Genomic DNA, 12962 nt, shown 5'->3' on the forward strand with positions numbered 1-12962 from the left:
ATTGATTCTAACTTAATAAAGACAAAATTTTCTTCCCAAACCAGAATTTTTTCTCCTGCAAAATGTAGCAACTAATAATTTTCTTATCTGGCCCATAAATGAATTCACATTAAGTCAAAGAAATCCAGCTGGGATATTAATGTTATATTTAACACTATTTTTCACTTCTTAACTCAACATACCAGATCCAGACATAACACATTAGAGATTGTAAGTAAACCCACTTATCTGAGTTACTTTGCAAGCTCCTTATATTTATTTTAGTAAAGCCCTTGGGGAAAGCAGTGGGAAAGGTACTAAATAGCATAAAGAGTCTATTGCTCCAAGCACTTAAACACCAAACCACAGAAATGGACTCAACCTGGAATGCTCCATCTATCTTCAAGATAAATGTAATAAAACCTTTATGTCCATTTAAGGAAAACATAACTTCTCAAAATCATATATTTTCTGAGAAGACAATGATTGTAAGCTTAAGTCCATATTGCTTTGCGTCTCTATGGACATATTGTCTTAGATTCCAGAAAATCCAGATGTGAGCTCTGAAAAGGACCTTGAACACAACTGAGTCTATTCAATTCATTTTACAAATGACAAAATCAATGCCCAGACATTAAGTGATGTTCCCCAGCCCAGAGATCAACAAACTTTTCCTGTAAAGAGCCAGATAGATACCTACTCAGCTCTGCCATTGTAGTGTGAAAGGCAATACTTCAACAAATGAGTGTGGCTGTGTTCCAATGAAACTTTATTTACAAAAACTTGTGGTGGCTTGGACTTGGCCAATGGACCAGTTTGTCAAATCTTGATTAAGACTGTGCAGCTGAATAATGTCAGAGACAGGCCAGGCCCAGGTTCCATGACTGGCTATGTTTATTTATTCACCTAACTAATACCTATCAAGAGGCCACTGAGTGCCAGACATGAGACAGGATGGTAGGGCATTCAGTACAGTTGACTGACTCCAAGACAGACTCTAATATTTTGTCTACAGGGATAAAATCTAGCAGTCTCCACTAATTGTGACTCAAGAAAACATCTCCAATTGGAGATCAAATTTCTGATCATGGAAATAGTCTATGGGACACAAGAATTTGATCTCCTTTAGAGTAATAGTATAATACATCTGCAGTTTCAGGTCTCTATTCTCAAGTGCATAGGTGGCTTAATGTTTTATTATCAGAAATGAGCCATCAGGCCTGACCAGTGTGGCTCATTTGGTTGAGCGTCATCCTATGCACCAAGAAGTCACCAGCTCTATTCCTGGTCAGGACACATGCCCAGATTGCAAAGCTCAATCCCCATTAGGGGGTATGTGGGAGGCAGCTGGTTGATGTTTCTCTTTCATTGATGTTTCTATCTCTCTCTCCCTCTCCTTTCCTCTCTCTCTAAAAATAAATAAAAACATATTTTATAAGAAGAAAAGAAATGAGCCATCACGATTTCCAGGACCAGAATCACTACCCAACCCCTGGGTTATGAGCATTTCTTCCAAGGAGTTCCCACAGCACTTGGCTCACCTACAACTGCCCCATTCTTTCTAATACAGAGTCTCTGCTAAATGATATCTTGGGTAAGAACCAGTTTCAGAGACAAATGAGAAGATTGGATCCAAATGCACTGGCTCGCATGAAGCAGAGGGTCAGGGGAAATGTAGTCATTCTTTGAATCTGTCCACAAATATTTACCAGCTCTAAGAACATTCTGGGGATATAGCAGTGAGCTGTACAGCCATGGTTCTGTTCTAGATGGGCTTAAAGTGGGAAGGGAGCATTAAGTACAGGGTGATAAGTTTTGAGAAAATAAGCAAATAAAAGAGAGTAACGAAATAGAGAGTGACTGAGGGCTGTGGAGAGAGAGAAGGGGGCTATATAAAATACAGTGATCAGGGAAGGCCCCTTAAAGAGGGTGTCTTTGAGCCTTCCTGCATGATGACAAAGAGCCAGCCTCACAGGGGTCATGGTAATAAGAACCACTGGCTCACATGCCCTGAGGCAGGAACTTGTTTGGTGTGTTCAGTGTGGTTAGACTAGAGCAGGTAGGATGGCATGAGAAGCTCTAAACAGAAGGAAGGAGTGGCTACAATCCCCGCTCCTAGTGCCAATGAGTCAATGTCTACAAAGTAGATATTGTACATGCTTCACAGGGCATGACATAAGATGATCCACTGGGGAGCAGGATAAAATTATCAGCACTTTACTTAAAAGTGTTTTTTATCTAAAATGATAGGAAAGAAATTAAGCGTTGCTAATAGGTCATAAAAGATTGCCACTGGTGCTCTCTCTCAGTTGGGATGTCTGAAGGTCATGAAGCAGGTTCGTTACTAGAATTTCTTGAGGGAAAAGAGTTATCAAAGGGTCTTCAAGCACCTGCAATGCTTCTGTTCTGCTGCAGCTGATGTGTGCCTTGTTAAGTGCCTTTACAGATTATACTCTCTAGCTGTAACTAAATGAACCCTCACACAGTACATGAATGGCCTAAAGAGCTCTGTGCAAAAAAATAAAAATAAAAATAAAAATCAAGAATTGAAAGCAATACAAATAATGCAAGCCCAAGAGGAAAGCAAAAAAAGAGTAGAGTTTACATTTCTCCTTCTCATAGTATAAGCTCTTTAACAGTGACAAGTCCAAGGGAAAAGCAATAATGATCTAATTCAATACTTTCAAGTGTCTGACCTCCACATTTTATATCATGATTCCGTATTTAGATGTACATATATAGACGTGTAAATAAGGGGTGGGCAAAAGTAGGTTTATAGTTGCAATACAAATAAAGAATACAATAATTAATAAATAATACAAGAATAAACTGAGTTTCACATACTCGCAACTGAAAACCTACTTTTGCCCACTCCTGTATATCCAGATATAAAGATGTAGGCATATAACTGAAATAAGAGTTTTTCAAAACAATACTTATTAGTAATGTACTCTGAAGTTTCCTCTTCTATTTTATTTAAAAGCGATGTTAGTTATCATTAATATTATAATCCACCAATAGGTTGTGATATGCAGTTTGAAAGATACTGATACAATCAGTTTTGAGGAGAAATCAGCCACATAAAATCAAAATTCAGAAGACTACCTAAATATGGATTCACATCCATTACTGTTAATCATCAGCCTCACCACAAAAGTGGCTTTTCCCCCTTAGAAATTGGCTACTGGTAGCATGAAGTCACCACAGTTTGTAAAATATTTTAAAACTAAAATCCAGACCATGAAAACCAACCACTACTATAGTTTTCAACCACATTAAAAACCATGAGACAACGCTCACTCCATTACTCTACAAAATTTTACTAAACTTTATGCATATTTAAGTCTCTTTTAAGAACTCTTAATATATTAATTCATATAACCTATAAACATAGATATATACACAGACACATGCATATATGGACAGTCTTAGCATTGTTTTGTTGGAGTAATGTGTGAACAAATAATTTTGGAGGCCACCACTGTAATGCACAGAATTTATCTACCCTGGACCTTCAGTAGCCATCTCCTGCTATTGCCTAAACTCAATGTTCACAGCCCTTTATTACCTGAACTAGTAGTCTGTAAACTGTACCTACTTTGTGAAGTCCCTCTCCCCAAAGCAAGTGATGGATGGACATGACATCGTAAGACCAGTAATTATTCCCATGCCAAAAACCTTGTATGAATCAGTTCACTTTGATTCAACTTACTCTACAATCTGAATATCCTTTTAGAAAAGTGAAGTGTGTAAAAGGTTCTGGTGTGTCCCGATCATCACTCAATTTACCAGTTACATAATCTCCCCTGGTGAAGAGAATTATCTTTGGAGAGAGAAAAATACCTGGATTAGTCAGGTTAGATACATGGACCCTGGCCAATATCTTAGCCTCCCTATTCCTCAGTTTTCATATTCATAAAATGCTGAAAATACTTACCTAATCCTATCATAAGGATTAATTAGAAAATCTATGGAATGCACGTTAGCACAATGCTAGGCATAGAATGAGTACTCCATAAGCTATGGCTTTCACTGTGACTGTTGTGATAGTTGCCTTTCCTGTGGAGATTTAGTTCTCAGTAGCACATCTTCATATGATGTACACAACTCACATAGATGTTCTTTAAAAAAAATCAAATCACACATTTTCACATTCACAAATAAGAAAACAGTACCATTCAATTATAATAGCAAGAAAATGAAAACAATCTTTGAATCAGATTGGAACCGCTGTCTTGGCTACTTGGTTCCATAGCCACTAGGTCTACTCTCAAAATGATTACAAACACTCACCTGTATTTTTCAAAGGTGAAGAGGAAATGGAAGGGCAGGGTTTAGAATCTCGTGTTTTATTTTCCACTCTCTGGGTAGACTTAGGTCATTGGGTCACTTATTTTTTTCTCTTGGTCTGTTTTCCAACCACCTGTAAGATAAATGATGTCTGCTTTTGACTGTCTTCTTTGTACAAATGTGTTATATATATTTTAAAGAACAGTATAATTCACCTGGTTTTACTCATTGTAAGAATTCTTCTCCTGGGAATGTCGCAAATGGATGTTCTTCTGACTTTTCTACCACCCTCAATTTAAATAATGATTACCTTTATGAAACTGGTAACAATAAATTATAAGCCTTCTTTCATATTTTTTCTGCACAAGACTAAACGTTTACTAGAGGAAAAACCCATTTTACTATAGAAGGAAGCACATTTTACTAGAAACAGAGGTCAAGAATGCCAACAAAATCAAACAGTGATAAGGTCAATGCAAAGTGTCCATTAAACTTTCGATTTTGGAATGCATGTGTTCTTAGGGGATTAGCAGATGAGTGGAAGTCATGGATAAAGGAGGCATCAATTCTCTAGAATATTCATTCCCAAAGCAAAATGAGAATGAGAGGATAGTTTTGCATATAAAGACAAGAGGCCAGACTACTTTTGCAATTGCTAAATAACCCCCAGTCACTCAGGAGGAAGCACATGTCTTCCCCTGAAAATGCCAAAAGCTCCTATTATTCAAAAGTGCATGCAAAGGCAAACCACTGGTCATTGTCTCCTTCTCTTCTACTCACCCTGTTCAAAGGCTTGGCTTACTTTCCTTGGCTATAGCATCCTTTAGGTGGCATCCTCTGTCCTCGCCCCTCCGGTTCATCTGACCATCCATTTAGTGCTGCCAATGCAATGCCAGTCAAATGCCCCCAGTCTGCACCCACACTCCTCTCTGCTTCCTCCCTCATTCCTTCGCTCTTGTTAACTTTCCGAGCAGTCTGTTTATTTATGACACATATTCCCGGTAGAAGTTATTTTCACACACCCATGCAACGTGTGTGACTTGCCAAGGCTGCAGCATGTGTGGGAATCCAGTTTTCCCTTTCTCTGCCTCTGCCTGGCAGCCTATAGTCTCCTCCTGTTAGCACCTGCAGCAAAGTCACAGCCTAAAGTTGTGACAGTCCCATGATATCCAAGGCAACCAACAGCAAGGTCCTAAACATACAATTATTTCAATGCAAGACAAAGCCTAGCTCAAAGCTGAGGAGCAGGCAAACCAGGCACATGCTTTAACATATTCTTTATTAATATTAAATTGAGCCAAAGTAACTTATGGCTGTCATAAGAGGTCTTCCACAAATTGTATAAAAAGGAACATTGTAAATTAGGAAATTGTATAATCATGCCATAATTCCTGATAAAATGTATTAGAGGGATACTGAGGGGGAAAAGTAATGGAGAAAGAATTTCTAAGCTGTCTTTGTCAAACATTTAAGATATCAGTTGTTTCTAAGTCAGAAGCACTAAACTGGAGGCAGAAATTATATTTTTAGTTTACATTAACTAGAGTTGAAATCATGTTTTCTTTAATCATACATATGACTTTAGTCATGGCTTATGACTGAACTATGAAATAATCTGTCATCATTCCTGTAATGAGTCAAAAATTTTAAGTGACTCCCCAATACTAACACCCAGGTTAGCCTATGGGGTGCTACAGACCTCCATTATCTCCAGCAATTCCACTAACGTCTCCTCCAGTAGCCACGCAACCTAAATAAAGGAAGTGCACTGGCCATACAAATACACCTTCAAGACAATTTCCTTGGCCATACACCTTCAACCACGTTGCTACCTTTGAACACCTGGAGTTAGTCCTGGTGCTTCCTCTAAGAGGCAGAATTCAAGACCAAATTAAATGTACAAGGATTTTATCAGCAGAAATGCCTGTGCAAAAGAAAATATGGATGGAACCAGACAAGGTTAAAAGAGCTGACAGACCCACCTTCACTTGGGTGGAAGCATCCTAGACTCTTAATGTCTAAGGAAGACATGTGCAATAAATCTCGAGCCTGGCATCCCAATTTTCCCTGATCTCCACCTAACCTATGTTTAAACCTTGATTTCTAGCACTTCCTTTTTTTGAAACCTTTATAGTAGCCTAAGTGCCCCCTTTGTCCCCATCTGAGTCCCATAGGTGACCAAAATGCTTTCCCTAATGCTATTTCCTCCCTCTAATACTTTCCCCACCTCGAAGCCTCTTTTCAAGATCCTACTTTGTAAGATCTATCTGAAATGCCAGGCCAACACTAAGACTGTCCTCAAAACTCTTATTCCCACCCCATCTGCACAACCCCTACCCTAACAGAGAGCTTCTGTCCTGCCTCAGAACCTCCATGGGACTTCACCTACTGGGAGATGAGCACTTAGAATATTAAGCGCTTTCTACCTGCTTTAATAGTTAGTTTTCTCTTCATAGCAAACCCCGGAAGGACTGCACACATTTCAAGTTTTTATTCCTGTAATATTGTGCAAACAGTAAACTGAATAAGTGAATTAATTAAAGAAAGACAAATTCTGGCTTGGTGCGTATTTCTCAACCCAGGACTAAAAATAAATATAAAAGAACATCTTTATTTCTTTTTTTCATGTTTGTGCTATTTTTTATATTTCATAAGATAAACGGAAACTATCAAACCAAATTTAATAACAATTCTAACATTCAAGGCAAAAAATGCAACAGACCTTGGAAAGGACAGCATCACTGCTGCAGTCATGGAAAAATTCACAGTGTAATTAGCTGACATAGGAAACTGACCCAATAAATGCCTATTCAGAGAGAGATTTAAATATAAGATCCTGTTAAATTAAACAAGGAGGCTATTAGACTAGGGTGGCTTGAATGCCGTGGAGGCCTACGTAAGCAAACCAAAGCCCAAGCCAGTAAATGCCTCAAGGTTACAAAATCAAAAAGCCAAGGACAATGAATCACAAACAGCCAACTAGGCTCCAAGTTATAGCCAATCAATAATTTCCTTACTTTGCTTCCACCTTCTCTCTATTAGGTCTCTCCTTGAACTCCTATCGGAGGGTTCCTAACCACTTCCGTTTTGACACTGTCCTTTGAGCTCCTGCTTTCTCATGGCTCTGGAGATGGTGGGCCAGTCCCTCTTGGAGCCCGAATCCTAGCTCCTCAGCTTTAGTGGGTGTTTGTGCGTTTTTTAAACTTACCTTTATTGCTGAAAGTATTACAGATGTCCCAGCTCCTCAGCTTTTGCGTAACAAACTTGCAAACTATTTGAGCATTTTTTTTTATCTGGACTTGATCTGGAAACAGCTGGAGTTGGACTGATTCTGACCAGAGACAGACTAGGCCAGCTTAGAAAACGGACTGGGGCCAGTGTGAGATCTCAGGTGAATAAAATTTGCTTTAAGGGCAAACAAGTAGATTAACCTTACCAAAGACAATCTTGAATTACAGTGGAGAACTTTTAACCATCTTTGATAACCTCACCCATTTCCGAGGTGCCCTGGAGGAAAGAGGTCTCAGCCAGGCACTCACTACAAAGGATGGAGGGAAAATTGTTCTTCCATCTGTACAGTTTCTGGTGACTAGGATGAGACCCGCTGGGACCCCCCACTCACTCCAGAGCCTGCAGATGGCATCCTGGCCAAACTGGCAGAAGCCAGCAAAGGCTGAGAATTCCGGCCAAAGTCAGCTTGCTCGGGTCTATCTGTGGTGCCTGGGAGAGAGGAAGGTCAAAACTTCACAGGCTCCCTTCCTTTCCAAACTCAGATGGGCAGGAAAAAAGCATTGATTATTGATCCTTTCTCTCCCAGGGGCGACTGTGGCCTTCTTGTGTGTGTCATTTTAAGTTCTGAGAACTTGGCTTGGCAACCGTCAGGTTAGGGGTCCCCAAAATATGACTGGATAGGAATCTGGATTGCACCCCATTCATGGCTAGATATGGCTGGGCAGGAATGTGCCCTGTACTCCATCTGCAGCCAGCATCCTACCGACTGTTGCCAGCTCTCAGGAGAATTGTCCAAGCGTTTCTTTCCTTGGTTATCTTTGGGAGGGGCTCTGGGTCTTAGGAGGGTAGTGTCTTTGAGATCCCTTCTTGTGTCCCTGGTATTGTTCAATACTGCTGGGAATATTTACTATTTGTCCCAGCTGAAACCTGACAAAATATTCTAAGAAATTTGGTACTACCCAATTCTAATTGATTTTTGCTCAAACTCAAACATTTTAATATGCCTCCTTTTAATCATTTAACAATCCTAATAATACTTCTTCAGCTACTCTATCTCCTTTTTCTCGGCTATCACTCATCTCAGATCTCAGTGTGAACCTTCTGTTGGAGCTTTTGGCTCTTGTTCACATTGGTACCAAATATATCCACAATTAATACAAAGAAATAAAATCATTAAATGCCTTGACATTGTTTATGAGTCCCATAGCAGAGTTCTAACTGCTTCTTAAAAAAAAAAAAAAAAAAAAAAAAAAAAGTCTTTATTGATTTCAGAGAGAGAGGAAGGGAGGAGAGAGAAACATCGATGTGAGGGAGAGGCTGCCTCCCACACGCACCTTAACTAGGGATTGAGCCCACAACCCGGGTATGTGCTCAATTGGGAGTCAAATTGGAAACCTTCCGATGCCCAACCAACTGAGCCACACTGGCCAGGGCTAACTGCTTCTTTATTTTAAAAAAATTAAATATTTTGAATTAAATCACTTGAATTCAGAGTTTTAGACTAAAAACAAAATCTATTAATTGATTCTTCTCTTTTGTAAATAGAGAACCATCTAAACTTTTCTGTAAAAGAACCACCAGTACTAGATGAAGATTAATCAATCTTCATCTCCAAGGATAAGCAGGAATTTGAGCTTTATAGAAAGCCCTTAAAATTCATCCCACCTCACCTGCAGCAACAAAGGAACTGTCTATTCCTAACCCTGTTTAGGAAAATTCCAGCAATTGTATAAAACTTTTATCTCTTTCATGAGTTCATTTATAATCAGGTTTTAAGAACCTCATAAGATGCTTCCAAGGCAGGAACATTTTCTCCAAGACAATTCTTCTCTCTTAAATATCATTAAAGTGCGAATGGCATGAAGCCCTTGGGGAGCTTACACCCCAGAGGGAGAACATATTACTAATAGCTAGTTAAGTGCCAACTGGCTTTAAGTTCCAGCTCCTTTTCCTGGAAAAACCAAGTATATCTAAGCAAAAGGAACTCTGACGATAATCAGGAGACATTCTCTGGCATTAATATGCTGCTTGACAAGGGATGAATCAGGATTGCAAATGCCACCTGAGTCATGAAATGGCTTCAGCCATACAGTCCAGATACACCCTGGAAGAAGCTGATCTTCAGGCCAAAACCCCATAGGAAATCCTCAACCAAGAAGTTCTTATTCTTACACCTCAATTTTAAAAATGTGATTAACCTAAGAAATAGTAACCATGCATAATAAGTTTGCTTAGAATAAAACAGACAGCTAAGCACCACTGTAATCCATTCTTCAAGAGAAAACAATAACTTGAGAAACTATTCTTTCCAAAACATGTGCTTATTGTTATAAATTTCAAGTGCTCTGGCAAATGTGTTCTTAATTTTTTTAAAAAGAATTTTAAATGTCTTTTTATTGATTTTAGAGAGGCAGGGAGATGGAGAGATAGAAACATCAATTGGCTGCCTCCTGCATGCCCCCTACTGGTGATCAAGCCCGCAACCTGGGCATGTGCAATGACCGGGAATGGAATCAGCTACCTCTTGGTGCATGAGATAATGCTCAGTCCACTGAGCCACACTGGCAGGGCTTTCTTTTTTAATTTTTACTTATTGATTTCAGAGAGAGAGAAAGAGAAAGAGACAGAGAGAAACATAGATGTGTTGTTCCATGCATTTGTTGGTTGACTTTTTTTTTTTTTTTAAATATATCTTTATTGATTTCAGAGAGAGGAAGGGAGAGGGAGAGAGAGAGAGAGAAACATCAATGATGAGAGAGTCACTGATCGCGCCCGCAACCCAGGCATGTGCGCTGACCCCGGGAATCAAACCCCAATCGCCTGCATCCTAGGTCGACACTCAACCTCTGAGCCACGCCAAGCCGGGTGGTTGACTTTTTTTTAAATCCTCACCTGAGGATGTTTTTCATTGATTCTAGGGAGAGGATCAACAGAACAGGTGGAAATGAGGGGACCTCTGCCCACTGGTAACACCCTGACCTGGGATCAAACTAGCAACGTTGGCGTACTGGAATGGACATATACTCTAACCAGCTAAGCCAACTGGCCAGGACTGTGTTATACATATTCTTAGAGAGAGGGGAAGGGAAGAGGGAGAGAGAGAAAGAGATATTGATGTGAGATGAAACATTGATCAGTTGCTTCCTGCATGTACTCCAACTGGAGATTAAACCCGCAACCCTGGGCATGTGCCCCAACTGGAAATTTAACTGGCAACCTTTTAGTGCATGGGATGATGCTCAATTAACTGAACCACACTGGCCATAGCATGTGTTCTTAATTTTATATTGTCCTGAGAAGTATTCTTGTGGCATTTAAGTGCTAATTTGGTTCATTTAAGTCAACAATATTCTTGGAAGTTTGCTACAAACAAAAGGTAAGCAAAGTTAATAGAAGTGATAGTCCAAATCATCAGGTATAAAAACCAGAATAAGCATATCCAACAAAAAGAAGGAGGACACAGGCAGAATGAAAACATCAGGAAACAGAAATGAGTATTTCATTTGAAGTGGCGGAAGCAGCTACTCTAAAGTGTATGGGAAATCACTTAATATAACAAGGGAAGGAGGCAGAGTGGTAGAAAAGATAACCCCAATAGCAACACTCTTAAAGAATGTAGAGAAAACAGTTTCAGTAATTCCTCCCTGACCTTGAGCCTCATTGTTATTCCAAAAATAGTGAGAAACTGAATAACAAAGCAATCTTCACCTATGTAGCTTTTGAAAAAAACATCTCGGAAAGGAGCTCTCCTTCCTTTATGCAAAACGGAGGAATTCTATAGTTCTAACATGGTTTTTATTTTTTAATTATTATTATTTATTATTTTTTAAAAATATGTCTTTTATTGATTTCAGAGAGAGGAAGGGAGAGGGAGAGAGAGATGAGTCATTGATTGGCTGCCTCCTGCATGCCCCCTACTGGGGATTGAGCCTGCAACCCAGGCATGTTCCCTGACGGAATTGAACCGAGATCTCCTGGATCCTAGGTGGATGCTCAACCGCTGAGCCACTCCAGCTGGGCATGGTTTTAATTTTTAAAGAAACTATCCTAGAAAATGTTCTCCTCATCTCAAGATTCTGCCTCAAAATGATCACTTCCAAGTTTGAAAAAAGAGAAATAATATTTTGCAAAATTTTATCAGGTGAAAACCTGAAATTCCTTTTTAACACTGCAAGATAAAGCTTCAAAACATTGCCTAATGCTGTGCTTTGCTGCTTCACACTTCCTACTTTTAGCTAATATCAACTTCATATTGCAGAGAAAAAAAATTGATATCTTCCACAATTTTGGCCTTGTCTGCAAGTATAGTTCTTCCCATGTGCAGTAAATGAATAATTTTTTAATTAAATAAATGTCAAATAGTTCGGTTCAAGAATAGGAATGGCCTTAATAAACCTATATTATTTGCACAAATGTTGAAAAACATGGTGAGAAAACAAATAATATTCTCACACTTTCAACTGTTTATTAGAACCAGGGATAGGAAAATATAAATTATTTTGACAGCTACATTTTCAAGGATTTCTGCAAGTATAATATTTGCTTTCTTCATAATTTGCATCATAAATATGCATCTTCTTGTTAAATTTACCCCAGGAGAAGAAGAAGGAGCCTCATTTACACAAGGGAAGCATGAAGTGATTCAGAATACATTTCACAGGATACTTTACAGTCAGAATCAACTTTTTTTCTCTAAGAGTTTTCATAGTAAGCATCCTTTTAAAGTACACATGGTACAGGATAGACTATAGACTGGGCCACAAAACAAGTCTCAATAAATTTAACAAGGCTGAAATCATACACAGTGTTCTCACCATAGACTCAAAATGTGGAGTGTGGCCCACTTGACTGATGAAGCCTGGTGCTTCCTACTGACACATAAGTAATTCCCACATAGAAGGCAAGATTGTGTGGCCCAGATGGCACCAAATGGCTAACCTGTAATATCCTAACACCCACCTCACCCAATATTCATTTTCAGCCCAGTGAGCTAGACCCTTATTTTCAGCTAATCTCCAATGAGGAAGGAAGTTTTGCCACGAGACCAAAACAAGTCATACCAGAGAAACGGATTTCATTAACTTCCTTGTGATAAAGGATTAGAAGCTGATAGCAGAACCTCACTGTATATCTGTTAGAATTTTTCTTTGTATATATATATATTTAGGCTTAAATTACCATAGGTAAACTGCATATAATTTGCATTTCAAGGTGTGAGTTTAGCCATTCTTGAAAATTTCTATTGTCATCATACCCAGGCAAAAGTCAAGTACTTCCCCAAAGCCTTTGTTCAACAAAATCCATAAGGAGAGTTCAAAAATTAAAAATTCATTTCTTAGTTCTTTGTATCTAGAATACATAAAGAGCTCTTATAACTCAACAATAAAAAGGCAAATAAGGCAATTTAAAAAGGAGTAAAAAATGTACATAGGAAGAGGGAAGATGGGGGCCCTGTGAGCAGC

This window comes from Miniopterus natalensis, chromosome X, assembly GCF_054644295.1.
Source record: "Miniopterus natalensis isolate mMinNat1 chromosome X, mMinNat1.hap1, whole genome shotgun sequence".
Taxonomy (NCBI): domain Eukaryota; kingdom Metazoa; phylum Chordata; class Mammalia; order Chiroptera; family Miniopteridae; genus Miniopterus; species Miniopterus natalensis.